General features: G+C 38.7%; 1 protein-coding gene across 4 annotated transcripts in view; it reads left to right on the forward strand.

Moving 5' to 3' along the window:
• Positions 1-26526, forward strand: part of LRRC4B (leucine rich repeat containing 4B) — a 316729-nt gene that overhangs the window by 135944 nt on the left and 154259 nt on the right. Inside the window, exon 1 of one of the 4 annotated variants that reach the window (XM_063437077.1) lies at positions 21333-21378. The exons of the other annotated variants lie outside the window; for them this stretch is intronic. The gene's annotated coding sequence lies outside the window, so the exon portion shown is untranslated. Of the gene's footprint in view, positions 1-21332; positions 21379-26526 lie in introns of those variants that run through there. 4 annotated transcript variants of the gene reach the window in all.

The raw sequence follows: 26526 nt of genomic DNA on the forward strand, positions 1-26526 counted from the left end.
AACATTATTTTTATTTGGGCAGTGGAACTGTCACTTCGTATGATCAAGCCTGCACTGACCATTGGGCAAACTGGACAAATGCATGGTGGACTGCAATGGCCATAGGCTGAGGCAGACAGAGGAGATCAAGGAATCTCCCCAGCAGCCCCTATAAGGCTGGCACTGCCTGAGCACCGGCCCAAAGTGGGAGCTCTGCAGCTGTCCAATGTTTTGATATGAGGGGCTTTCAAAAACACCAGCCAATATTTAGCAGAGCTTTGCCGTGGGTTACCATGGGCCCAGTGCACATGGTCTACACCAGAGAGGGATGTAAACCGAATACTTAATCCATTAAACACAGGGAAAATAATTCCTCCCTGGGGCTCCCCCTGCTGCCAGGTCCATATGTAAGAAAAAGGGAGGTGGGAGTAAACTGTATTTACTGAAAAATTGAGTTGTTGTTTTTTTAAATGTAAGCTGTTAGAAATCTAAGCTGTTATTTTGCTCCATGTCCCCTCCCAAACACAGCAGCCCCATATTACCTATCAAACACAGCAATGGCATTCATTGTTAGAAGCTCTCTCTCTTTCCTTCCTATTATTGAACATAGTATGTGTAACAAGGTATCCTCTTCCAATGCTATGTGTGCCTTGGATGTGCCTGGTTTGAACTAGACTGGGATAACAGTTGATATTTTTTAATATAAATTTAAAACAAACCATTACATCTAAAAGGGTTATGCAAGTTATTTTTAGTTTTAAGAAGTTGATGCTTACATTTTTTATTTAGTTTATTGAGGAAAATAAAAATGGATAAAGATGTAGATTGTGTATGGATGAGACTAAGAAGTGGCTTCAAAATTATGGTAGATCAGGTTTATATCTATAAAATATCTTGAATGCTAATGACCATAACATGACTGATAGATATTACAATGGACCTAATTTAATATTTTCGATCAAGCTTTGTACATAATTTAATATTTTTGGCTAAACTTTTAAAATGATTTAATATTTTGAAAAAAATATATATTTTACATATTGAATATATGTATAGAATATATATTTTTGAATATTTAATAAACGTTCCAAAAATAGTATATTCAGGTCAATATGGGTTCCAAGGTTATTCAGTGTTAGTAGAAAGGAAGCATGAGGCTGTGGTTAGGAAAGGGTAGAAGATTCATACTTGATATTGGTAGGTATAGTTACATGTGGTTATATATGGACCAGAAAAGAAAACATAGGTTGTGCCAAAATACAACAAATAAATGGAAATTATGAAAAAAGTCCAACCAAATAAAGTCCACAATTTTCAGTGTCCAGTGTAATTGCTTCTAACATATCTTGGTTTCACTTCTAAGGTATATACAAAAAGAACAAGAATGAAAAACAATAGTATTTATTTCAAAAACAGGGGGCATACAGATTGCATACGGTTTGTGAATGCCCACTCACATTTACAAGAGCTTCAAATTAGCACTGATCTAAATAGCATGCAGTAAGAGGGATCTAGTGATGGATATTTATTTTTAATAGGTGACAGTCAACAATGACCAACAGTGCATGTGATGATACATTTCTCAGAAGTAAAAGAACCAATTGTGTAATACTGTAACACTGTTAACAGAGTATGAAAATTATATGTTACACACCCACAATGAAGGAGCTTTCATTACAAGTTAAGTGTATCATGTGAATGGTGTTATAATCCCCAACTGTAGATATTTGTTGACTTTATTCTGTAGTTCTCAATATTGACAAAACATGTAATAGAGAGAACAAAAGCCAAATAATGTTCTCTGTATTATTAGAAAGTGAAAACAATAATAAAAAAGACCATACTCACACTTTCTTGAGCAGCAAAATCTACTCAAATGTATTAGTGTTGGTAGTATGATCCCCACCTAGGACAGGAAGGTCTCTGTCAATGGTACAATTATTGTAAAGTGCCAGGCACAAAAGAAACTAAAAGAAACTGAATGAAGCAGTGGAAGATGGATGCAGGCAGGGGATGTGATGGCTTTTTTGCAGGATAATCCTGAAACTAAGTATAATGGGTAACAGCTAGGGGTGGACATTGTTGTAAGTCCTTTCAGGTACCTTATTTATGAATAACTCCCTACTTGTAACTGTATCCTTCCACTATGCAAGTAGCCTAGATAGTCCTTCGTCTCCTTCTTCTCCTCCTTCTCCTCCTTCTCCTCCTCCTTCTCCTCCTTCTCCTCTGGAAAACAAAGCACTCATATCCCCTGTATGCATCCATCTTCCACTGCACTTGTTGTTATTCAAAGTGGAGGAAATGTTTAAATGTTTAAGTTAATGTTAAAAAGATATCATAGAGCAAAGTAGTGACTACTTTGTCACATGGGTAAGGCTGAGATTGGCAAGACTTCTCCTGTCAAATTTTCTCATTGCTAGGGACAGCTGTAGGAAACAGGCATGTAATCATGCATTACATAAATTCGCCTTTTGAAGATCCCATGATCTTGCACGATTCTTCATAGACCTTAGTCTTGCACAACATCACACTTGGAAGATAGAGGGCCAGGAGGTGAAGAAAAAATGATGATGGGTCCTCGAGGGAGTCCTACAGGTAGGTGCATAGCTTCTACTTCACCAAATGGCCACCTCGCACAAGGATGGTGGATCACCTTTGATTGTCTATGCAAAATATTACAAGTCCCGCAATTGTGCCAAAATTACCATGCTATGTGCTAAAACATTCGTTAAAATTCTATTAATAATACATAATACAATATTAATAAATAAAAAAGAGATGCCGGGGGAACTGAGAAGACAGTTTCTGGTGGCCATTTTTATTGTTCAATGCTTTTTATTCTCTGACTTGTAAAATATTAGATTCATTTTCCTTGATGTGTTGGAAGCAAAACATAACCTGTGGGTTCTTTTTTCAATCTGTGTGTATAGAGTGACTTTATTCTGTTAACTGATGAGGTTTGACAAGAAGCCAAGAAACAGCGAGTCATCGTCAGCTCACAGTTATTCTTTTAACAGTGACTTTTGTTGCTAAAATCACTTTAAATAGGTCAAGCCTCACTTTCAATAACTGTGCTTAGCAGAGCCTCTAATAACACAGAATATTTAGGACAGGTCGCACTTTTGGACCGTTAACTCCTTCCTGTTAGAAGATCCATTCCCATGGTACCGTCTTTATGTTTTTAAATGGGTTTCTTCGGCGATGGGTGTGTTAAAGGCACCACGATCAACCTGTTAAAAGCTTTGCTCTTCTTTTTCTGCGATTTTCATGTTCAAACTTTGCTTTCATTTCTTACATTTACGAGGCAAACTGTAAGGAGAATGAAATACCAATAAATAATGAAGCTTCTCGCTGAACTTATGTAACGCAAACAGAGAATAATTTCTTGCGCCAGATAAATAACTGTGTCATTCGAAGAGTAAGTTTAAGTTATAAGCTTAAAGGAGAAACATGGAATGTTGTGTTTATTTATTTATTAACTTATTTACTTACAACAGCAAGACTCTTTGCAAATCAAGAGATTGTATTGACTAATTGCAACAGGGGAATTCAGGCCAGATATTAAGGTCATCTTTAAATACGGTTGTCCATTTACAAGATAGTTGTTAGGACCTACACCTACATACTCTGTCAAACTCAACAGGTTAGTTCTTTTGTATCAAAGCCTGGCTAAAATTACTGGGGAGTAATCACTTCCCTGAGCTTTTAATATTGTGTTTTTTTACTCCTATATTTAAACAAATATATATTTTTGAGGCCCGACAAAATTAAATGTAGAAATTTACACAATTTTCTGCTGAATCCTGGAACTGAGAGATTCCATCTTGACTTTCAGGCAGTCATCGTTATAGGTTTTGCTCTTTTGTCATTGAAACATAGCATACATTATAAACCATCATGCAAAAATAGTAAATTACAACAATGATATTGTGATGGTGACATAAAGTATAAGTGATTTTCACTATTTTATTAAATGGTGTCATTCCCAGAAAAGACCCTCTTTAAATTAAAGAGAAAATGTAATGGTGTCAAACATGTAGCTGTCCCTCCAATATATTTCAGAATTTTGATCTATCCAATGAGGTGTTTCAGTACTAAGTATCCAATGAGGTGTTTCAGTACTAAGTGTCCAATGATGTGTTTCAGTACTACGTGTCCAATGCTGTGTTTCAGTACTAAGTATCCAATAAGGTGTTTCGGTACTAAGTATCCAATAAGGTGTTTCAGTACTAAGTGTCCAATGAGGTGTTTCAATACTAAGTATCCAATGAGGTGTTTGAGTACTAAGTATCTAATGAGCTGTTTCGATACTAAGTATCAAATGAGGGGTTTCATTACTAAGTATCCAATAAGGTGTTTCAGTACTAAGTGTCCAATGATGTGTTTCAGTACTAAGAATCCAATGAGGGGTTTCGTTACTAAGTATCCAATGAGGTGTTTCAGTACTAAGTTTCCAATAAGGTGTTTCAGTACTTAGTATCCAATGAGGGGTTTCTTTACTAAGTATACAATGAGGTGTTTCAGTACTAAGTATCCAATTAGGTGCTTCAGTACTTAGTATCCAATGAGGTGTTTCAGTACTAAGTGTCCAATGATATGTTTCAGTACTAAGTATCCAATAAGGTGTTTTGGTACTAAGTATCCAATGAGGTGTTTCAGTACTAAGTGTCCAATGATATGTTTCAGTACTAAGTATCCAATAAGGTGTTTTGGTACTAAGTATCCAATGAGGTGTTTCGGTACTAAGTGTCCAATGATGTGTTTCAGTACTTAGTATCCAATAAGGTGTTTCGGTACTAAGTATCCAATAAGGTGTTTCAGTACTAAGTATCCAATGAGGTGTTTCAGTACTAAGTGTCCAATGATGTGTTTCAGTACTTAGTATCCAATAAGGTGTTTCGGTACTAAGTATCCAATAAGGTGTTTCAGTACTAAGTGTCCAATGATGTGTTTCAGTACTAAGAATCCAATGAGGTGTTCAGTACTTAGTATCCAATGAGGTGTTTGAGTACTTAGTATCCAATAAGGTGTTTCGGTACTAAGAATCTGTCAGGGTACCTGTGGTCTCTACCTCCAAAAGAGGTAGAGACTTAGCTGTTCCACCATCCAGACGGTCTGATGACTCCCTTCCCCGCGGTCTATCCGGTCATGCAAGGCCGGCCGCGAGAGAGTGACTGCCTTTTACACCATCTAGGCAGGAAGTCATCATCAGGACACTCCCCCGGATCGACCTGTCAGTCAATTGCTGCAGGACCAATCAGGACGTCTCGGAGGTGTGGTTACTGCTCTGAACAGGGTATTTAACAGAGCTTCCTTCATTAGCTCATTGCCCTGTCGTGGTTCTAGCTTGTTCTAGTCACTCAGTGCTTGTGTATTCTATTATCCCTTTTGGTTTTGACCCGGCTTGTTTACCTTACTCTGCTTATCTCTGTTACCCTTGATTCGGCTTGTCTCTCGCTTACCTGTCTTCTGTTACCCTCGACCTCGGCTTGTCTTTGACCATTCTATACGGTACTACTTACGTTAGTCCGGCCATTCTAAGGTCCGGTATACGTATCTGGCTACTGTTTGTACTCTGCGTGTTGGATCCCTGTCCCGATCCTGACAGAATCCAATGAGGTGTTTCAGTACTAAGAATCCAATGAGGTGTTTTAGTACTTAGTATCCAATGAGGCGTTTTGTTACTAAGTATCCAATGAGGTGTTTCAGTACTAAGTATCCAATGAGGTGTTTCAGTACTTAGTATCCAATGAGGGGTTTCGTTACTAAGTATCCAATGAGGTGTTTCAGTACTAAGTTTCCAATAGGGTGTTTCAGTACTAAGTATCCAATGAGGTGTTTCAGTACTAAGTATCCAATAAGGTGTTTCGGTACTAAGTGTCCAATGATATGTTTCAGTACTAAGTATCCAATAAGGTGTTTCGGTACTAATTATCCAATAAGGTGTTTCAGTACTAAGAATCCAATGAGGTGTTCAGTACTAAGTATCCAATGAGGTGTTCAGTACTAAGTATCCAATGATGTGTTTCAGTACTAAGTGTCCAATGATGTGTTTCAGTACTAAGAATCCAATGAGGTGTTCAGTACTTAGTATCCAATGAGGTGTTTGAGTACTTAGTATCCAATAAGGTGTTTCGGTACTAAGAATCCAATGAGGTGTTTCAGTACTAAGAATCCAATGAGGTGTTTTAGTACTTAGTATCCAATGAGGGGTTTCGTTACTAAGTATCCAATGAGGTGTTTCAGTACTAAGTTTCCAATAGGGTGTTTCAGTACTAAGTATCCAATGAGGTGTTTCAGTACTTAGTATCCAATGAGGGGTTTCGTTACTAAGTATCCAATGAGGTGTTTCAGTACTAAGTTTCCAATAGGGTGTTTCAGTACTAAGTATCCAATAAGGTGTTTCGGTACTAAGTGTCCAATGAGGTGTTTCAGTACTAAGTATCCAATAAGGTGTTTCAGTACTTAGTATCCAATGAGGGGTTTCGTTACTAAGTATCCAATGCTGTGTTTCAGTACTAAGTTTCCAATAGGGTGTTTCAGTACTAAGTATCCAATAAGGTGTTTCGGTACTAAGTGTCCAATGAGGTGTTTCAGTAATTAGTATCCAATAAGGTGTTTCGGTACTAAGTGTCCAATGATATGTTTCAGTACTAAGTGTCCAATGATATGTTTCAGTACTAAGTATCCAATAAGGTGTTTCGGTACTAATTATCCAATAAGGTGTTTCAGTACTAAGTATCCAATGAGGTGTTTCAGTACTACGTGTCCAATGATGTGTTTCAGTACTTAGTATCCAATAAGGTGTTTCGGTACTAAGTATCCAATAAGGTGTTTCGGTACTAAGTATCCAATAAGGTGTTTCAGTACTAAGTGTCCAATGATGTGGTTCAGAGAAAAGCCAGTGTTTACATTGCTGCTTAGGAACACCTCTAGTGTTCAGTTACTCAGACGGTCATTAGAGGTGCTTCCTGTGTCAGTGCTGCACAGTTTGTTTCCTGACACTATAATGTTCCTTTAAAGAACTGTAAAAATATTTCTATATTTGATGCTATATTATTTCAGATTCTTTATTAATAGATTTGTTGCTGTTGTAACAATGTATCTGACTACCCATTGTAATATTATTTAAAGAGCTGAATATTTACCGACCAGATAAATTAACAAGGGATAATCTAACCAAAGTCTATGACTTGCCATGACACGAAGAAAGAGCTCAAACCAAAAAAAAAATACTTAAACATATAAATATTGACACCTCTACATCTCACTAAGAAGGTCTGAGACCTGGCTCTGCGTTCTTGAGTGAATCTCCTAGATCTATAGGAATAAAAGAGAATAAAATGTCTCCTCCCTTCTATTTTCTCTTCCCTATCAGCTCTATCTCCTTGGGGCAGAGGAGAGATAAATCGGCGTGAATGATATTTCATCTGATTTTCTTCTCCCGGCCGTGCAGCTGCCTCCCTTTCTCTCCTGAGATTGCCTGGTCTCTCCGGACCTCTGAGCACGTATCCGTGCGTGGCTGATGCCAGCTTTGGTTACAGGAATCTGGGGCAGCTGATAGAGATTTGTAAGCATGTCAGGTGCTCCCACAGCTGAGCAAGATAGTGCGGCGCAGGCCTTTATTAATCAAAGTATGTGCGGGAAATACTGTTAGCGCAGTAACATTGCTGATATATGGAGCATTAGCTTGTGAAGATTTCCTGTTCATATATATCTTCGCCTTCCTTGTGACATTCAGCTTCCCTGCAACATTTTGCAACATTCGGCTCTGCTGCAACTTGAGCCATTATCCTCACTAGCAGCAAAAATAAAACTGTTCCAAATAAATAGGAAGAAAATAACTCTCTCAATGTTGTGAGCAGGCTGCACAAAAATGTAGGTTTTGTTTTGTCCTTTTAATAGCATGATCACATACTGGACTTATTTGCACAGTAAAACACTTACCTTCGCACACGCTTATATTTTTTGTAATTTAGAAGAAAATCTAAGAACTTGGGACTAGAAGCAAACCATTCTCAGGTTTAGACAACTTAAAGAATAGTCTTGGGTAAAACTTGAGGAAATGAAAAAAACGTTTACTAGTAAAAAACGAATGCCTTTCAGCTACTCACCCTTTTCCCCCGCCGGGCTCCCTTACCTCTCCTTCCTCACTGACGTCAGCATCCTTGTCTGACGTCACCGTAGCCGAATGCGCATGCACGGCATCGCCGAACGCGCATTCAAAGTGTCAGTAGGAAAGCATTTTTCAATGCTTTCCTATGGACACTCTGCGTGATTGAGGCATAATATGCCTCAATCATTGCCGATGCGCCTCTAGTGGCTGTCCGGAAGACAACCGCTAGAGGCTGGCTTAACCCCAGATGTAAACATAGCAGTTTCTCAAAAACTGCTATGTTTACATCAGGCAGGGTTAACCCTAGAGGGACCTGACACCCAGGCCACTTCATTGAGCTGAAGTGGTCTGGGTGACTCTAGTGTCCCTTTAAAGGCTTATTATTCAAAGCTAATAAATATTGACTTGAATATCGAAACTAATACCTATATTTTACATTGAAAATATTAGATGAGCTAATCTAATTCCATTTATTGGGCAAATAATGTCCAATAAATGGCAGTGAAATATGGCATTGACAATTCTTTAATTAAATGGCAATATTGTAATTTCAATGATAAAAAAAGGAGCACTTGGATAATGGCGAGGAATCGGGGAGAGGGAATACTGATTTGTTAAATTTAAGAGAGGTCAAGCAACGAGGAAGTTAATTATATAGAGTTAGAGTTAATAAACTGATTTGATACTGTACACCAAATATATTACAAGGCTACAAAGACGAGGGGTGTTATATAAGAAGAATAGAGAGTTTGTTGACTTTGCCATATTTGGTTTAAACTAAGTTTTTTGTTTTCATTTATTCATCTGTATGCACAAATAGTATAATAATGTGTCTGGGTCACCTATGAACTCTAATCTACCTACCCTGATGATGCCACATAAAATTACGGACGCTATAATGGGATGAAATAGAGTGTATGGTTTGTATCATTTGAATCTTCGGAACACTTTGAGAATTACGACTTCTCTTGGTCTCAATCTTTTTGCTAAAAAGCTTATTGACTCATAGAGCAATAAATATTACTTTCCACATACCCACAAGGGGGTGGATTTCATTAGGAAGAGATTGGAGGTAGAAGCCTTTATGGATCAGTTAAACATCCCAAAGTAAGGTTTTACAATTAAGGTATGACGCATAAACAATAAAAAAGAAACGTAAAAAAAATAAAAAAATCATTCCTTAGTGGTTTTAATTAATTAAAATAAACACTTTCTATTACTATCTGTTTACGGTATAGAATTTCTGGAACTTCATAAATTACCTGCTTCTGCCCATTTTGCTGACAACTAAGATTGTCTGCCAGTTTCCACATCTTTCATTTTCATAAACTGATATTTACTACAGTGAGATTTGTCGCGAATTCAAGGTGAATTGAAAGTGAATGTTAAAATGTCGTCCAAACTTAACCAAACTAAGTATAGTGTATTCATATACATTTAACAATTCGGCTATTTTTGCCTTAAATTTGACACTCGCTTTTAATTCCCGACAATTCTCCCATTAGTAAATAACTTTGTTTAAGCCATGACTGAGGAAGCTTTAGAAACACTCTCACATACACGTTTAGATCATTAAGAGGACAGTGTGTTTTCTATTAGAGTCTAGTAAGAAATTCTGAATACGAATCAAAAAATCTCACACAGCTAAGAGATCAATGACAAATAATAGATTTTTTATTCATGATTTTGTTAACCCAAACATTTATATTACTTTGATTAAGCGTATCACTTTTCCTACATTTTAACAAAAAGACTCCACTAAACAGTTTTCCCACTGTTTAGTAAATAGAACTCCAAAGAAAACATATTTTTCTGCATGTTTTTTTTTGGGTGGATGTAAAAACAGCTTGCAATAGCTGTAGATTTGCTGTATGCAGCCCTTGCAAGCCTTCCCATCGTTCCCTAACACAGACTTGGCGTCTGTGCCGAGGAATAATCCAATCAGAGGCTTTTCACTCATCTCATCAGCTACAGTGCATCTCATTGAAGGGGAAAGGGATGGCGTGATTGAGCCCAGTGCAACTTCTGTGGCTCTATTGACAGCAGTGTCTGACTGACAGCCGGGGAGGCGCTTCTGCCCTCAATTATAAAAGTGCCGGTTTCAATTGAAAACTGGTTAAAAAGCTGATGAAAAAATAGCAGACATTCAGACACAAAAACCGCGTTAGCAAGCTGAAATGTTTTGAGTTCTGGAGTGTTACTTTGAATTCTCGCTTTAATTAATAAACCCTTGACCCCTTAAGGACACATGACATGTGTGACATGTCATGATTCCCTTTTATTCCAGAAGTTTGGTCCTTAAGGGGTTAAACACTGGAGCTTACTGTCACTTTCTGTTAGAATGCAGCCATGAAGTTTAAACTACAAATGTTGCTGTAACGTTTAGAAGGACTGAGGGATACTACAGTTTATAGTCATTCTCGTTAAATGCTGAACTGGAGAATGGACCTTTGATAGATACAATTGTTTCTCTGCAAGTTGAAAGCCAATGTTTGGACAAATGTAAGTGTAAGTCGGGCATTATGGGTTAAGGTGACAATTCTTTAAATCATATGCAGAAAATGTGCCCAGTTTTCCCCTCGAAAGTGCTTTAACGCCAGACTCAGATTATGGTGTTTGCAGGAAAGCTGTTCAGCAACACACACCAGGAAAAGCTTTCATCGTTAGTCTGTCTGCAAATTGCGAAACCCTTAGACACTGCAGGAGACAAAGAATCCCAGTATTATTATTTCATTCAATCATTCTGGATTTTAATTGTTTATTTTCACTAGAGAACTCGAATACAAACACAATTTAATCCACAGAAAAATAGTCAGTCTTTTGAAAATAAGTAAATTAATTTACGAAATGGAGGGGGAGGGGGATAATATAGCTAAAATGGAAAACATGTATTGACTTCAGAGTTCTCTGAATAAGAGGGATTTTATAGACCTATTTTAGTTTATACCTGGGTTCATTCAGACTCTCTCAAAAAGAATACGGACCATCTAATAATGTTATTACAGAACAAGACCAGTTGTGTCATCCCACCTCTAATGTGAGTGTGTGTTTGTCAGTGAGCTGTGTGTGTGCGTATTTGAAGGTTTGACACTGTGTCAGTCCACATGTCTGTGTGGCTAAACAACTGGTGCTGGGTCTGGCTTAGTCAGTGGTGTTTGTGTGTGTTATGGTGGCATCCAATATGAGGGTGCATGTATTGTATGTGTTTATTTGTGTGTGCATCACCTGGTAATAGATTACAGTGTGTGTGTGTTTATTACCTGATAATGTATTACTGTGTCACCTAGTAATGGATTACTGTGTGTGTGTGTTACACCTGATAATGGATTACTGTGTATGTGTCACCTTGCAATGGATTACTGTGTGTCTGTCCTGGTAATGGATTACTGTGTGTCTGTCCTGGTAATGGATTACTGTGTGTCTGTCCTGGTAATGGATTACTGTGTGTGTGTGTGTGTGTCTGTGGTACAGCTGATAATGGATACCTGTGTGTCACCTGGTAATGGATTACTGTGTGCATGGGTCACCTGGTAATAGATTTCTGTGTGTGTGTCACCTAGTAACGGATTACTGTGTGTGCGTGTGTGTTTATCACCTAGTAATGGATTACTGTGCGTGTGTTTCACCTGATAATGGATTACTGTGTGCATGGGTCACCTGGTAATAGATTTCTGTGTGTGTGTCACCTAATAACGGATTACTGTGTGTGCGTGTGTGTTTATCACCTGGTAATGGATTACTGTGTGTGTGTCACCTAGTAATGGATTACTGTGTTTGTAACACCTGATAATGGATTACTGTGTGTGTAACACCTGATAATGGATTACTGTGTTTGTAACACCTGATAATGGATTGCTGTATGTGTAACACCTGATAATGGATTACTGTGTTTGTAACACCTGATAATGGATTACTGTGTGTGTAACACCTGATAATGGATTGCTGTATGTGTGTGTGTGTGTGTGTGTGTTTCACTGGATAATGGATTATAATGGATTACTGTGTGTGTGTTTCACTTGGTAATAGATTTATGTGTGTGTGTGCATGTGTGTCACCTAGTAGTGGATTAGAGAGTGTGTGTGTGTGACCTGGCAATGGATCACTTGTGTGGTCAGTGGTGCTGCAGGTTGTCACTCTAGCGTGCATGACATTAGGTGGTAAAATAGAAAGCTAATGTACTGTTGTACGGAAAGCAGGTAAGTTGTCATTTAAACACCCAATTTTCTTCCTCAAGTAATAAATTCCTTATAATTCCAGTTAATAAAGTTATCTGTCAAATCCAGCAGTTCTGCAAAGGATATAATTGTTTCTAACACAACAAAGTGATATTTCAAAGCGAAGATGGAAAACAAACCACATTTAATCCCATTATCACCTAAACATTACAGTAACTTGAAATTAAATCTAATTTAATGCTTTAGCACCAGCCTAAGAAAAGGCTTCTGATTCTGAAATTTTCTGATAGCTACTCATAAGTCACATATAATATATTTATATTACTCTTTGTGATCAATTTAACAAATAATCTATGCAGTACTACTGACTAGCAAACGATGTTAGATGCATGTCAAAAATAAGCTATGCTAGCATCACAGTCTGGGATTTAAAGGATATCCCTCTGCCCAAATCCCCAAAATAAAAATTCCAATTTAGTAGATATACCTCCAATTAGAACATTCATGCATTTATTTGTGCATTCTTTTATTGGTGACATATCTAAAGACAGTTTGCAAAAGCTGCAGATCACATATCTGAAGCCTGTACAACCTCCCCCGTCCCCCGCCCCCCCCCCCCTTGTAACCCCACCCAGACTTTACGTGGCTGTCCAATCACAGACTTCCAAATGCAGCTCAATGTAAAGTCTTTGCTCTGGACAATTGCTGCAAAATGAAAAAAGAGAACACACTCTTCACACATGAAGCATGTCAGCAAGCTAAAGTGCTTTAAAGGACCACTATAGGCACCCAGACCACTTCAGCTCAATGAAGTGGTCTGGATGCCAGGTCCATCTAGGGTTAACCCTGCCTGCTGTAAACATAGCAGAGAACTGCTATGTTTACATCTGGGGTTAAGCCAGACTCTAGTGGCTGTCTCCCGGACAGCCAGTAGAGGCTCATCGGCAATGATTGAGGCATTGAGTCTCATTGACAGCCGCTAGAGGCGCTTCCGTGCTTCTCACTGTGAAAATCACCATCCAGATGCCAGCGTCCATAGGGAAGCATTGAGAATGCTCTTGCCGCGCATGCGCATTCAGCCGATGACGTCCAAAGGAGGAGGAGAGTCCTCAGCGCCGAGGTAGCCCGGCGCTGGAGAAAGGTAAAATTTTAACCCCTTCCTTCATCTAGAGCCCGGCGGGAGGGGGTTCATGAGGGTTGGGGGGGGACCTATTAGAACTATAGTGTCAGGAAAACGAGTTTGTTTTCCTGGCACTATAGTGGTCCTTTAACCCCTTAAGGACACAAGACATGTGTGACATGTCATGATTCCCTTTTATTCCAGAAGTTTGGTCCTTAAGGGGTTAAGGGTATATAATGTCCCTTGTAAGTTTTATATGAACTCTGTGTTGAGTTTGTATGAACATTATTCATACAGTGACGTGGCTTAACCATAATGAAAAACACAATAGCTGATCTGACATAAGATGATGCCCCAAACTTGATTAAGTATCCTGGGCCAGCCATTTCATTGGTATCAAAGCATTTGTTGTCTATTTGGGAAATGTTTTAACAACTGTCGCTGTCATATGCCAGTGTAATCAGTATCTAGCCCTAAGCAATGTCCATTAGACTAGTCAATGTTTAGCATCTTAGAGCAGTTGTCTAGGAAGCCCTTGGGAACTGAACCATTCACTGGAAATGGACTAATTTACGTGAATATTCACATTTAACACTAGAGATAAGTGGTGCTCTACAGCTATAATAACTACTTAGGAAACCAACTGCAACTCTCTGATTAGTTACTTTAACTAACACCCACAGCCTTAGTTACAATGTTTGACACACTATTCGTGACAATGGCGACTCGGCTTCTCTCATCACGTCGGTAACTTGCATTTTTTTTTATTTCTTTCTCCAGTGAAATCACCCTTGTGACACTGCCACTCGGCTTGAGTGCCCCCACTCTAAGTGTTTATATGAAAGTAATTAGAGCTGATGTGCAATTGATTCCAAGTGGCTGAGGCTTACAGATTCATTTCATTTGGGAAACCTGTATTGATAATCCTGTCACCCAAATGTCCTTTCCATCTTCACTTCTGAGCATCATAGACGAGAAGGAGGAGGAGGAGGAGGGGACCAAACTGAAATATCTTTAACCCCAAAGAGGAGAAGGAGGAGGAGGGGACCAAACTGAAATGTCTTTAACCCCAAACTTTGTCCTGTTCTCTGTTAGAAATCTGTTAGGTACATTGCTTATTATACATTATTTTCCTTCAGTGTTAGATATGTTGTTTATTATACATTATTTGGCTAAATGCTTGTACGATTTCCGCCAGAATAGCGATTCTACACCAAATAAAAGGACCTTAAGACACAAAAAATAGGAACTCCTTAAAATTCAACCTTTAGAAGTTCAGTATTTGCCTCTAGAATTAGCAATGACTTTGCATCCATTAACCCCTTAAGGACAGAGCTTCGGAAGCTTGTCTTTCACTTAATGACAACGGCATTTTTTGCATTTTTTGCTGTTTGCGTTCAACTGCAATTTGCATTTGACTAATTTATTGCACCGACGCATATTATATACCGTTTTTTAAAGGACAGAAAGGGAGTTAATTTGATGTAACATATATATATATATATACATATATATATATATATATATATATATATATATATATATATATATATATATACATGCTTATTTATTACTAAAAAAATACAGAAAAATGTCTTTTTTTTTACAGTTTTTGCAATAATAATGTGTGCACAATTAGTGCAGGTTAAGGGAAGTCATTAAAAATAAATTCATTTAGTTGTTCTGATTTACAGAACATATAATGTGTCTGGGATTTTAAGTTTTTTTTGGTAGTTACAGGTCACAAAGCACAAGGAGTAAAATAAACTTTTAATGTGGAGCGATTTTAGAATTTGGTATGTTTGTCTTGTAAGCTTAATAGCCATAAATGAAAACAAAATTGCCACACAAAAGTATATATTTATATAAAGTAGACACCACAGGCTAAGGTTGTTTTGACACTTTCTACGTAGCCATTTCACCGCCAATCTCTGCTAAATATTGGAGTAAAATTGTGTTTTTGGGGGGTTTTGGCACACAAACTTATAACAAAGAACTTCTCATGTGTATTTTGTAAAGTTGGTGTGTGCTATTCCTGAACAACGTTTTATTTTGTGTTCAGTTACATCTACTGAGTAAAATGACACCCCCATTGTATGTCTTTGGCACTATTTTGTGAAGCTACCGTGCCATATAGGAGACCTGTCCTTTTCAGTATTCACAGTCGAATTTTGAGAAACGGATTTAATGAGCCTATGCTTCCATTTGGGGTATTATAACAGTTTGACTGTTCAAAAAACCCCACAAAGGCCTACCATTTGTAAAAGTAGACACTCCAGGGTATCTCATAAGGTGCATATTGTGCCTTAACATGCCCCCATTTTTTTACCATTACATGCCAAAGTATGTGGTAAAAAATAATTTTGTGCATTTTTTACATACAGATTGCATTTTTGCTGGGCATTTTGTATATTTCATATGTGCCACTAAGTTCAAACCCCCAAATTATGCTCAGCTAAGTCTTCTGAGTAAAAGGACACCCCCATTGTATGTCTTTGGCACTATTTCATGAAGCTACAGTGCCATACAGGAGACCTGTCCTTTTCAGTATTCATAGTAGAATTTTGAGAGACGGATTTAATGAGCCTATGGTTCCATTTGGGGTATTATAACAGTTTGACTGTTAAAAAAAAAAACACAAAGGCCTACCATTTGTAAAAGTAGACACTCCAGGGTATATCATAAGGTGCATATTGTGCCTTAGCATGCCCCCATTTTTTCACCAATATATGCCAAAGTATGTGGTAAAAAATAATTTTGGGCATTTCTTTTACATATGTGCCACTAAGTTCAAAACCCCCAATTATGCTCAGCTAAGTCTTCTGAGTAAAAAGACATCCCCAATGAATGTCTTTGGCACTATTTTGTGACGATACAGTGCCATATCGGAGACCAAGCCATATCAGTTTTTACAGAACTTTGAATTTTGATGCTGGGCCTATGTGCAATTCCCAAGCATCTTCGCAGGTTTTAAATTCAAACTACCCCACAAAGGCCTACCATTTCTTACAAAGACATCCCAGGGTATTTCAAAAGGCATATTTTTAACCTTAGCCTGGGATCTTTTTTCAGCTTGCTTGTACCAGGTGTAGTGGTAATAAGCGTTTTTCTGCCTTTTTGACACACAAAGTGAGTTTGCACAGTATATTTTGCAAACCTTATGTGTACTACCACTGTATAATACTTCATATGTTGCTCAGCTATGTCTGCTGAGTACAAAAATACCCCCGTATGTACCTTTGCCATGTATATGTGGACATCGGAGGGGCACATTTGGGACACAGCCATTCCATTTTTTTTCAAACTTTAAATTTTTACGCTGTGCCCATGTCCCATTTTAGAGTATTTTACCAGGCTATATAATCCAAATACCCCATAAAGCCATACCATTTCTTAAAGAAGACATCCCAGGGTATTTCAAAAGGCATATTTTGAACCTTAGCGTGGGATCATTTTTTCGCTAGCTTGTACCAGGTGTAGTGGTAATAAGCGTTTTTTCTGCCTTTTTGACACACAAAGTGAGTTTGCACAGTATATTTTGCAAACCTTAGGTGTGCTACGACTGTATAATACGTCATATGTTGCTCAGCTATGTGGTCTGAGTACAGCAATACCCCCGTATGTATCTTTGCCAGGTATATGTGGATGTTTAAGGGGCACATTTGAGACGCAGCCATTCAGTTTTTTTCTAACTTTGAAGTTTTACGCTGTGTCCATGTTCCAATTTGGAGTAGTTTAGATGGTTGGTTATTGAAACTTCCCCACAAACACATGCTATTTATTAAAGAATAATAAGTAATTCAAAAGGCATATTTTGAACCTTAGCGTGGGATCATTTTTTCTCTAGTGTGTAGTGGTAATGAGCATTTTTAAATGTATTTTTTTACTTTTTTTAACTTTTTTAACTTTTTAAAACTATTTTTTAAACTTTTGTTTTGCTTATTATTTTTTTTTAAACTTTCCTAAACTTTCGTAAAACTTTTTTTTACAGATTTAACATTTTTCTAAGCTTTTTTTTACCGTTAACCCCTTACTAGCAGTAAGCAGCACTAACCGTAAATTCTCCATTTTCCCATAACTCCCACCCACCCCAGCTAGAAAAAAATATTTAATTATACAATATTTAAATTAGTTAATTAAATAAATTGAACCCCTGAGGATTAAAAAATAAATAAAAGTTAATCGTCAGGGGTTAAAAAAAATTAGATCACAGTACAATACTGTGATCTGTGTTTTGATCACTGTAGGCAGTGATCGACTGGCAGGGAAGGGGTTCGTTTTTATTTGGACTGGGTAAAGGGGGGTGTTTTTTTTTTTTTTTTTACTTAAACGTTATTAAAACTTTTTTAACTTAATGTTTTACTTTTTAAAGCTTATTTGAAAACGTTTTTTAACGTTAACCCCTAATTAGCCTAACACCAAATCCCCCAATTCCCCACTAACTTCCACCCTCCCCAGCTAGTTAAATATATAATTTTAAAATACTTAAATTAATTAATAAAATAAATTTAACCCCTGAGGGTTAAAAAAAAAAAGAAAAAAGAATTAACCCTCAGGGGTTGAAAAAAAAAAATCAGATCATAGTAAAATGCAATCCCTGCCAATTGATCACTGTAGTCAGTGATCAATTGGCAGGGAAGGGGTTAATTTTTTATTAAAATGGTAAAGGGGGTGGTATTTTAAATAAACTTTATTTTATTTTTTTACACAGGGAAGCAGATCAGCACTGATCCGTCTCCCTGCACTTCACACTAAACCCGGAAGTGCAGGGAGGCGGAAGGTGAGTATACACAGCACATGTGCTCGCTCTGACATGCTGTCAGAGCGGGCACATGTGCTGGGACAGCCCGAACCGGTGCTCCCGGTCTGCCTCTAATACAGAGGCAGACCGGAGCACCATTAACCCCGCGATTGCCGTGATTGCGGCGATCTGGGGTTAATTTTACCGCGTGACGGACGAGTTCCGTCACTCGTCGTTAAGAGTTTCCTCTGAGTGACGGTCCTCGTCTGTCACTCGTCATTAAGGGGTTAACTGTTCGCACATATTTACCGATCCAGGGTGTGTGAGAAGAGCAATGTTCTTGAGATTACTAGTTTAGAAATTAAACAGTTAAGAATATCAGTGGTTGTTAAGTGGAGAAAATGGAAACATATTAAGGAAATACATAAAAGTGTCAGCATCAGGAATGTAGGCAATCACCATGGAAACCAATTCTATTAGTTTAAAAAAAACAAAAAACATTTCTTTGGTTTCCATGGTGATTGCTCCCCTATTAGAAATGTCACCAAAATTTATGTCATGCCTCCCAACATTGGCAATTATGAGACTGAGACGGGTGGGCAGGCCCTGAGGGGGGGGGGGCGTAGCTGGCCCTTAAATTACAGGACTCTGCAATGAGTGTTACTGAAGCTCTCTCTGCAGGGCCCTAGTGTTGATTTACAATGAGAGCGCATCTCATGGTGTTCGAGCTCTGTAAGAGCGCAATGAGAGCGCATCTCTTGGTGTTCGAGCTCTGTGATGCCCAATCCGAGGGGCTTGTATGTGATAATACTTTTATACATCGCCCCTTTTTTTCCGCTTATTTGCTAGAGCAGGAACTATGGAAATAGACAAAGCTCAGCTATTTTTCCTATTCAGATATTTTGTCCTACGACTTGCAAGGCCTAAGCCTCCGTTTAGCTGTTAAATCCCTCAATGTCTGCTTGTGTTGGTGTTCTGTTTAATAACCTCCTTTGTATTCTGCTGAAGATATAGAGACTGTAATTAAAAATATAGGGTCCCAGATGGGCCTTTGTAGCAGTATATAGGAGTATTGAACAGCTGCTTCCTTCCTCCTTCAGTGTTAGATGGCACAGGGGAAGCATGAAACAAAATGGCTGACAGAAATAGAAGAGATACCATGACGGTATTTAGCAACGTAACTTCTTCTTAGGCACTCAATGATATGTATGGAGTGGGGGAGTGGGGGTCACAGATCATGCCCCATTTTTTTCTGTGCTGGGTTAAATGCTACAATTAGACAATAATAGTAACATAAACCATTTATCTTGAATCATAGAAAACAATATATTTTTTATTTATTTATTTTTCTGTTATTTTCCTGCACATTCTTTTAGATTCAGACCTTTTTTTCATGTCCTGGCTCTGACTCCACTCTGAGACCATCATTGTCCCCTTAAGTACTTCAACTGGCACTGATATTAAGCATTCAAAAGGCAAATATATGTAAATTTAACAATTAACCCATTCAGCCTTACATGCCAGCTAAACACAGGAGCCATGTAAGGGAAAAATTGGTAAAAAATCAATCTGAGGGGTCACGGTGGAAGTGAAGACAGGACAGCCTGATTCATATCGCAGGCACGGAATACTATATATATATATATATATATATATATATATATATGCTAAACTAAGTTATCAGTTTCGTAATGTCTCAAGCAGATCAAACATAAGATTTGTGGATTTGTATAAAGAAAGATTAAATTGTAGAATGTTTTGACCTAATGTCTAATTACATGAATTCCGCCATTTAAATCCAGAAACAAAGAGAGCATTATAAACGACAAATAATACCCCTTCTATCTCAGTAAGACGGAGATATTTGACATCCCAGGAGTTATAGGGTATTTATTGAACAACATCTCTCTATGGGAGGAAACAGGGCTAGCATTTTGTGGGCAGAGCCAGGTTGCCATTGACCACGCTCACTGTGGGCGTGTTTGAACGATTGATGCTGTCATTAAATGAGAAAGACGATGTAAGATTGCCAATACAGTGACTATTTGCTGCAGCCTTGAAATTGACTTCTGTCAATAATAAGACTTGCTGAGCTATGCTGCCACCTTTAGGCCGCTCTGCTCTCCAACAGAGAAATCTGTCATTCGGAGGAAGACGGCTTCATTCGTGATCATTAAAAATTGCAACCCAAAGACGAATGTTAAAGTCCTCCCAAAATGTTTTAACAATCTCACCACTAAGAACAAATCTCTGTTCCTTGTGTTTTATTATTTCGTAATATTCTCTGTCACCGGAATATCAGAATTTATGATCCAGACAAGAATTATACTCATGATCAGTAGCTTTGACAGAAGAGGCTGCACCAAAGCTGTGTCTGTCTCACTGGACTTTGTTATACATCAATTTGATACCATGTACAATTTGTCTCGGATTTTTTGAGAATTGGTTCCGTATGGATGCAGATCATATGTTCAAACATACAAAATGCATCATTTTTCCAAACTAGTTGTGACCCGCAATAATCTATGTAATCCCCACAAAATGAAGTGGATGCGGAAAATAACTTGTCACAATAATAAACTGATATCATTTGTATCTCCGTCTACATTTGTGTATATTTGCAAATAAATACATTAAAAAAAAAAAAAAAAACTATCTTAGGGATATTTAAAGCTTAAATGCCTGAATTGTATATTCTGACAATTAGATGAGGGAATGCTTTTGCAGTCGCGCATGTGATGACATCACATCCATGCCAATTCACACATCAGGCTGATGGTCTTCAGCTTTTTTGGGTGGGGTATTTAAAGGAACACTATAGGGTCAGGATCACAAATATGTATACCTGACGGCATGTTGTTAAAACTACCATCTAGCCCCCCCCTAACCACTCTTACCCTCCTAAATATAGTAAAATCTTGCTTGTACTCAATCTGCAGCTGCTGTCACTGCACCTGATTTGCCTGCTTGGCTGACATCATCAGAAATGATTTTTTTGAGCCAATCACAATGCTTTCCCATAGGAAATCATTGGATTGGCTGAGAATTGTAAGGAGGCAGATCAGGGGCAGAGCCAGCACAAGCCAAACACAGCCTTGGCCAATCAGAATATCATCATATGTGTGACATGTCATGATTCCATTTTTATTCCAGAAGTTTGGTCCTTAAGGGGTTAAGAGCAGTCATGGGAGTGGATTACATGTTTGTCCCTTGAGAATGGCATTAGTGACTGCCACACCGAAACCAGGTAGGTGTTAAATGTATGTGTTTGATACAGTGTAAGAACTGGCAAGATCTTTATATTTTGACGAATAAGTGAAAGTGTTTGTATTGTATGTAGGAGTTGGTGTGGAACCATATCTAAAATAGTTAATACTAAATTCTTGTACATGGGGAGAACTTTTTAGAGAAGAAACTTTACCATTTTTGGAGTAGTGCAGATCGTCGTGAAGTCAAGTTCTGGTTGAATGAATCATGTTGAAATATCCGTCGCTAGGTAACACATGTGGACCGGTAACACGTTTGGTATTGCTGTGAGATATTGGATATTTTCCTTTTGACTTGTCAGTGTATTTTAAACTGGTGTTAATAAATTCATATTTGACATCGGACCAATGGAAGTGCAATGTTCTAAAGAAGATTTTATAAAGACGTTTTGTTCCTTATATTTATTACACACATTTTGAAACCGCAATGATTTGGTGATATTATCTTTTCTTCGTTTTTCACTTTACTTGTTTTGTATAACAATAACATTCTAGACTACAAGATGCACTTGAGAACTGGTGAAAGCTAAATCTGTCTTGCATGGGCCTCCATTTAATAAGCTTTGGAAATGATTCAATGCTGTTAGTAAAAAATTCCAAATGATTTATCTACAAAAATTCCTATACACTTGAATTGTGAATTCTATAGATAAATCATGTGTAAAGGTTTTTTTTTAGTAATGAACCACTTGGAAACCATATTAAATCAAGACTACGGACCTCAATTGAATTATTTTCAAAAAGCTTTTGCAAAATGATTTCATATTTTAGGGTACGCTTTTAAAATTGTATTCAAAATAACCAAAATATGTCAATATATCCAAAAAGATCAAAAAATAAAATATTAAAATATTTTTTGAAAAAAGTATCTAAATAGGCAATGGTTAGATATTTTGATACATTTATTATTAAACGAGTTAATTATCTGTGGCAGAAATTCTGAATTAAATCCTATTGTTCTACGAAGGAAATAACCAGCTAAGCCTGGTTAATGATTTATAAACTAGTGATTAGCAATGCAATCTGGTTAATCTGCTACAAAGATTACCAAATCCATCTATTTACAGTAATTTGCGGAGCCAATTATCAAATAAAACATGTTAATAAGCATAGGAGGTGACCAATTAATTTCGGTCAAAAAATAATAAATGGGGAAGTATATGTCCAATGAGTTACCAACTAACGATCAAAGGTTAACTAAAGGCTAATGTCTACACAAGAGGTTACCCATCAAACCTGGTTTCTTAAATAAATGGGGAATTAACAATTGAAACTGGTACATTATATTTATGTTAGATTAAAGGGACACTATAGGCACCCAGACCACTTCAGCTCATTGCAGTTGTCTGGATACAGTGTCCCGATTGCACTTAGTTTTAGAGAAAGTCTAGCAGTCTACCAGTCCACCAACCGGCCACTAGAGGTGCTTCCAGAATGTTACCAGACTTTTAGTTTTGTAACTGACACTTGGCATTGAGTGTAAACTATTTTCCCATAGGAAAGCATTGATTGGGGGGGCGTGGTCTGCGGCCGAGCAAGCTGGACGTGTCCATGTAGAGCTCTGCTGTGACCACAGTGCCAACTGCTAACAAAAGCTGAGATACGACCTTGAAATTGCACATATTTGTGGGGGACGCATGATGGATAAGAGGGCCCTGAGGAAACAGGTGAAAAAAAACGATGGAACCGGGTACAACGGTGACGGAGATGTTTGCGGCCACCTGCGCCGTGCGATTGAGCACCCAAGATGGCGGACAGGACGGCCAGGGGACGCGGTGTCCCATCAAGCTTGGGGAGCAGGGTCACCACGGGAGCATCTGAGACTGATACCAGCCAGATGTTGGCTAAGCTGGCGGAGGTCCGCACTTACCTAGCCACCGAAATCGTCAGAAACACGGATGAAGTGAAGGCGGAAATACAGGCCTTGGGCGCGAGGACGGCGGCACTAGAACAGCGATTGGAGTCCACGGTCGTGGCCGACAATTAGGCTGCTGCACAAATTAACCTCCTGACGTCCCAATTACTTACTGCTGAATCAGCGATCGACGATCTTGGGAATAGATAGCGGCGGAACAACATTCGCCTCCGCGGCCTACCGGATCAGGAGGGGGAAGGGTCTCTCATTGACGTTGTCACGGACATCTTTAAACCGCTTCTCCCCGACATCCCGGAACACCTCTGGCATATTGAGAGGGCGCATCGGGCGCTCCGGGCTAAGCGGGCAGATGATAGGCGGCCAAGAGACGTGATTATCACATTTTTATATTTCCAGACGAAAGAGGCCCTGATGAAACGAGGCACGAATAGCCCGATGATTTACAAAGGGGCAGAGCTGGCCCTCTACCAGGATTTGGAAAAAGTAATTTTCCAAAAATGTGAAATCATTTGAAAAATCTAATCCAAAACTATGAAATCAAGGCCTAAATTTGATTAATTCCCAGCACAGAAATATATACCTATAAAGCAATGATAACAATCTAAATGGACAATATGTTTGATCCTTGATGGTCTCCTGCAGCCATATCCCTGACACGAGGGAGAAGAGAGAGGGACATAGACATGGATATAAGGGGGTAAATAAAACATATAGCAGATATAATGTAGGCTAGTTCCATAAGTCAAAGATGAACCTGTGATTTTGTTTAAAATGTTTCCATTTTTACATGTAAAACTGTGTGGATTGTATAGTTAAACAGTTTTACAATTTACTATAAGTTGACTCATACTGTATGATGCCAAATAAAAATATAGGGAGTTCTTAGAGCACCAGCGCAAGTCATTATTTTCGTTGCTTTAAGAAGACACTCATCTGACACAACATGAGATTTGCCAGTGACATAATCTTCTCTTAAACACATCTTGCAATTAAGATTATTTTCAAATATAGACTTCAACTGCTGTCTATCAAACATGCACCTATTATCTTCAACATAATGGGAATATTCATAATGTGCTAAAGGTTGTTCAAAACAATTCCATTCCTAGAAACTACACGTTAGGTGCACTGTGTAGGTTTGGCTACAGTTACATAGTTACATAGCTGAAAAGAGACTTGCGTCCATCAAGTTCAGCCTTCCTCACATTTGTTTTTTGCTGTTGATCCAAAAGAAGGCAAAAAAACCCAGTTTGAAGCACAATTTTGCAACAAGCTAGGAAAATAATTCCTTCTTGACCCCAGAATGGCAGTAAGAGTTATCCTTGGATCAAGCAGTTCTTACCCTACATTGAAAGATTATATCCTTGAATATTCTGTTTTTGCAAGTATGCATCCAGTAGCTGTTTGAACATCTGTATGGACTCTGATAAAACCACCTCTTCAGGCAGATAATTCCACATCCTGATTGTTCTTACAGTAAAAAAACCTTTCCTTTGCCTTAGACGAAATCTTCTTTCTTCCAGTCTAAACGCATGGCCTCGTGTCCTATGTAAAGTCCGGTTTGTGAATAGATTTCCACACAATGGTTTGTATTGGCCCCGAATATATTTGTATAATGTTATCATATCCCCTCTCAGGCGACGTTTTTCTAAACTAAATAGGTTTAAATGTTAACCTTTCTTCATAGCTGATATGTTCCATTCCTTTTATTAATTTTGTAGCCTGCCTCTGCACTTTTTCTAGTGCCATAATATCCTTCTTTAGAACAGGTGCCCAAAATTGCACAGCATATTCAATATGTGGTCTTACCAGTGATTTATAAAGAGGCAAAATTATATTTTCTTCCCGAGAATGAATGCCCTTTTTCATGCATGACAATACCTTACTGGCCTTGGCCTCTGCTGATTGACATTGCACATTGTTGCATAGTTTATGTCTATAACAATTCCCAAATCCTTTGCGTGTGTTATTATCTCTAATTCGCTTCCATTAAGGGTATACGTTGCTTGTGTATTCTTTACGCCGAAGTGCATAACTTTCAAAATTAAATTTCATCTGCCATTTGAGTGCCCAATCCCCCATTCTATCTTAATCCCTCTGCAGCAAAGTAATATCTTGCTCACGTTGTATTATTTTACAATGTGATATACTGGGTGGGTTTATATTATTATTGCCAAGAGGTGATACCCCCCGTCTCCATCTCAGACGAGGCGAGGGAGCTGTGTGCTCTCTGCTCCCTCTCGCCGTGCGGGCTGTCTGCTGTAGCTGGGAGCCGGAATATGACGTCATATTCCGTCTCCAAGCATCAGCAAACGGCGCGCGGCAAGAGGGAGCAGAGAGCGCACAGCTGCTTTGCCGCGTCTGAGATGGAGACAGGGACCCGACCAACTGGACCCCAGGGACAAGTCCACGCCAGCACTCCAGGTAGGGAGGCTGGGTGGACATTTTTTAATTTAAAAAAAAATATTTGTGTGTGTGTTTAAATATGTGTGTGTGTCTGTGAATGTATGTGTGTGTGTGTGTGTCTGAGTATGTGTGTTGTGTGTGTGTCTGTGAATGTATGTGTGTGTGTGTCTGTGAATGTATGTGTCTGTGTGTGTCTGTAAGTGTGTGTGTGTGTGTTTCTGAATGTATGTGTGTGTGTAAGTGTGTGTGTGTGTCTGAGTATGTGTGTGTCTGTGAATGTATGTGTGTGTGTATGTGTGTGTACACGTGTATATATATATGTGTGTGTCTGTGTATAAGTGTGTGTGTGCACGTATATATACATGAGTGTATATCATTTCTTTTGGGGGGGTGGGAATCTTGGGAGAGTTCCCACCCTTTATTCCCCAGGACTTGACCCCTGCCTGCAGGGGAGATCTCCGGATCTCCCCTGTCGGCTCATGCAGAGCCGGCGCTATCTGAGTGCCAGCTCTGCTCTAAGCCTCCATGGGCTGACGGGGAGATCAAAGATCTACCTCACCAGCCCACAGCAGCATGGAGGGAGGCAGGAGAGGACCCGGGGAGCTCTAGACAGAACCTCCGCCAGGTTCCTCTCGCGAGATCTGAGCTCAGATCTCGCGAGAGTGAACTCTAGCCCCGCAGGCTAGAGTTCACTCTCCACTGGACCACCAGGGATGGCACATGGCAGCAAGGATCCCCCCTCCTTACATAAGGTAAGAAGGGAGGGGGGATTTTTACTAATCTGCCCCCACCTTCACAATCCCTCCAAACATACAGCACCCACACACACACAGCACCTACACACATA

This window comes from Pelobates fuscus, chromosome 11 (assembly GCF_036172605.1).
Source record: "Pelobates fuscus isolate aPelFus1 chromosome 11, aPelFus1.pri, whole genome shotgun sequence".
NCBI lineage: Eukaryota > Metazoa > Chordata > Amphibia > Anura > Pelobatidae > Pelobates > Pelobates fuscus.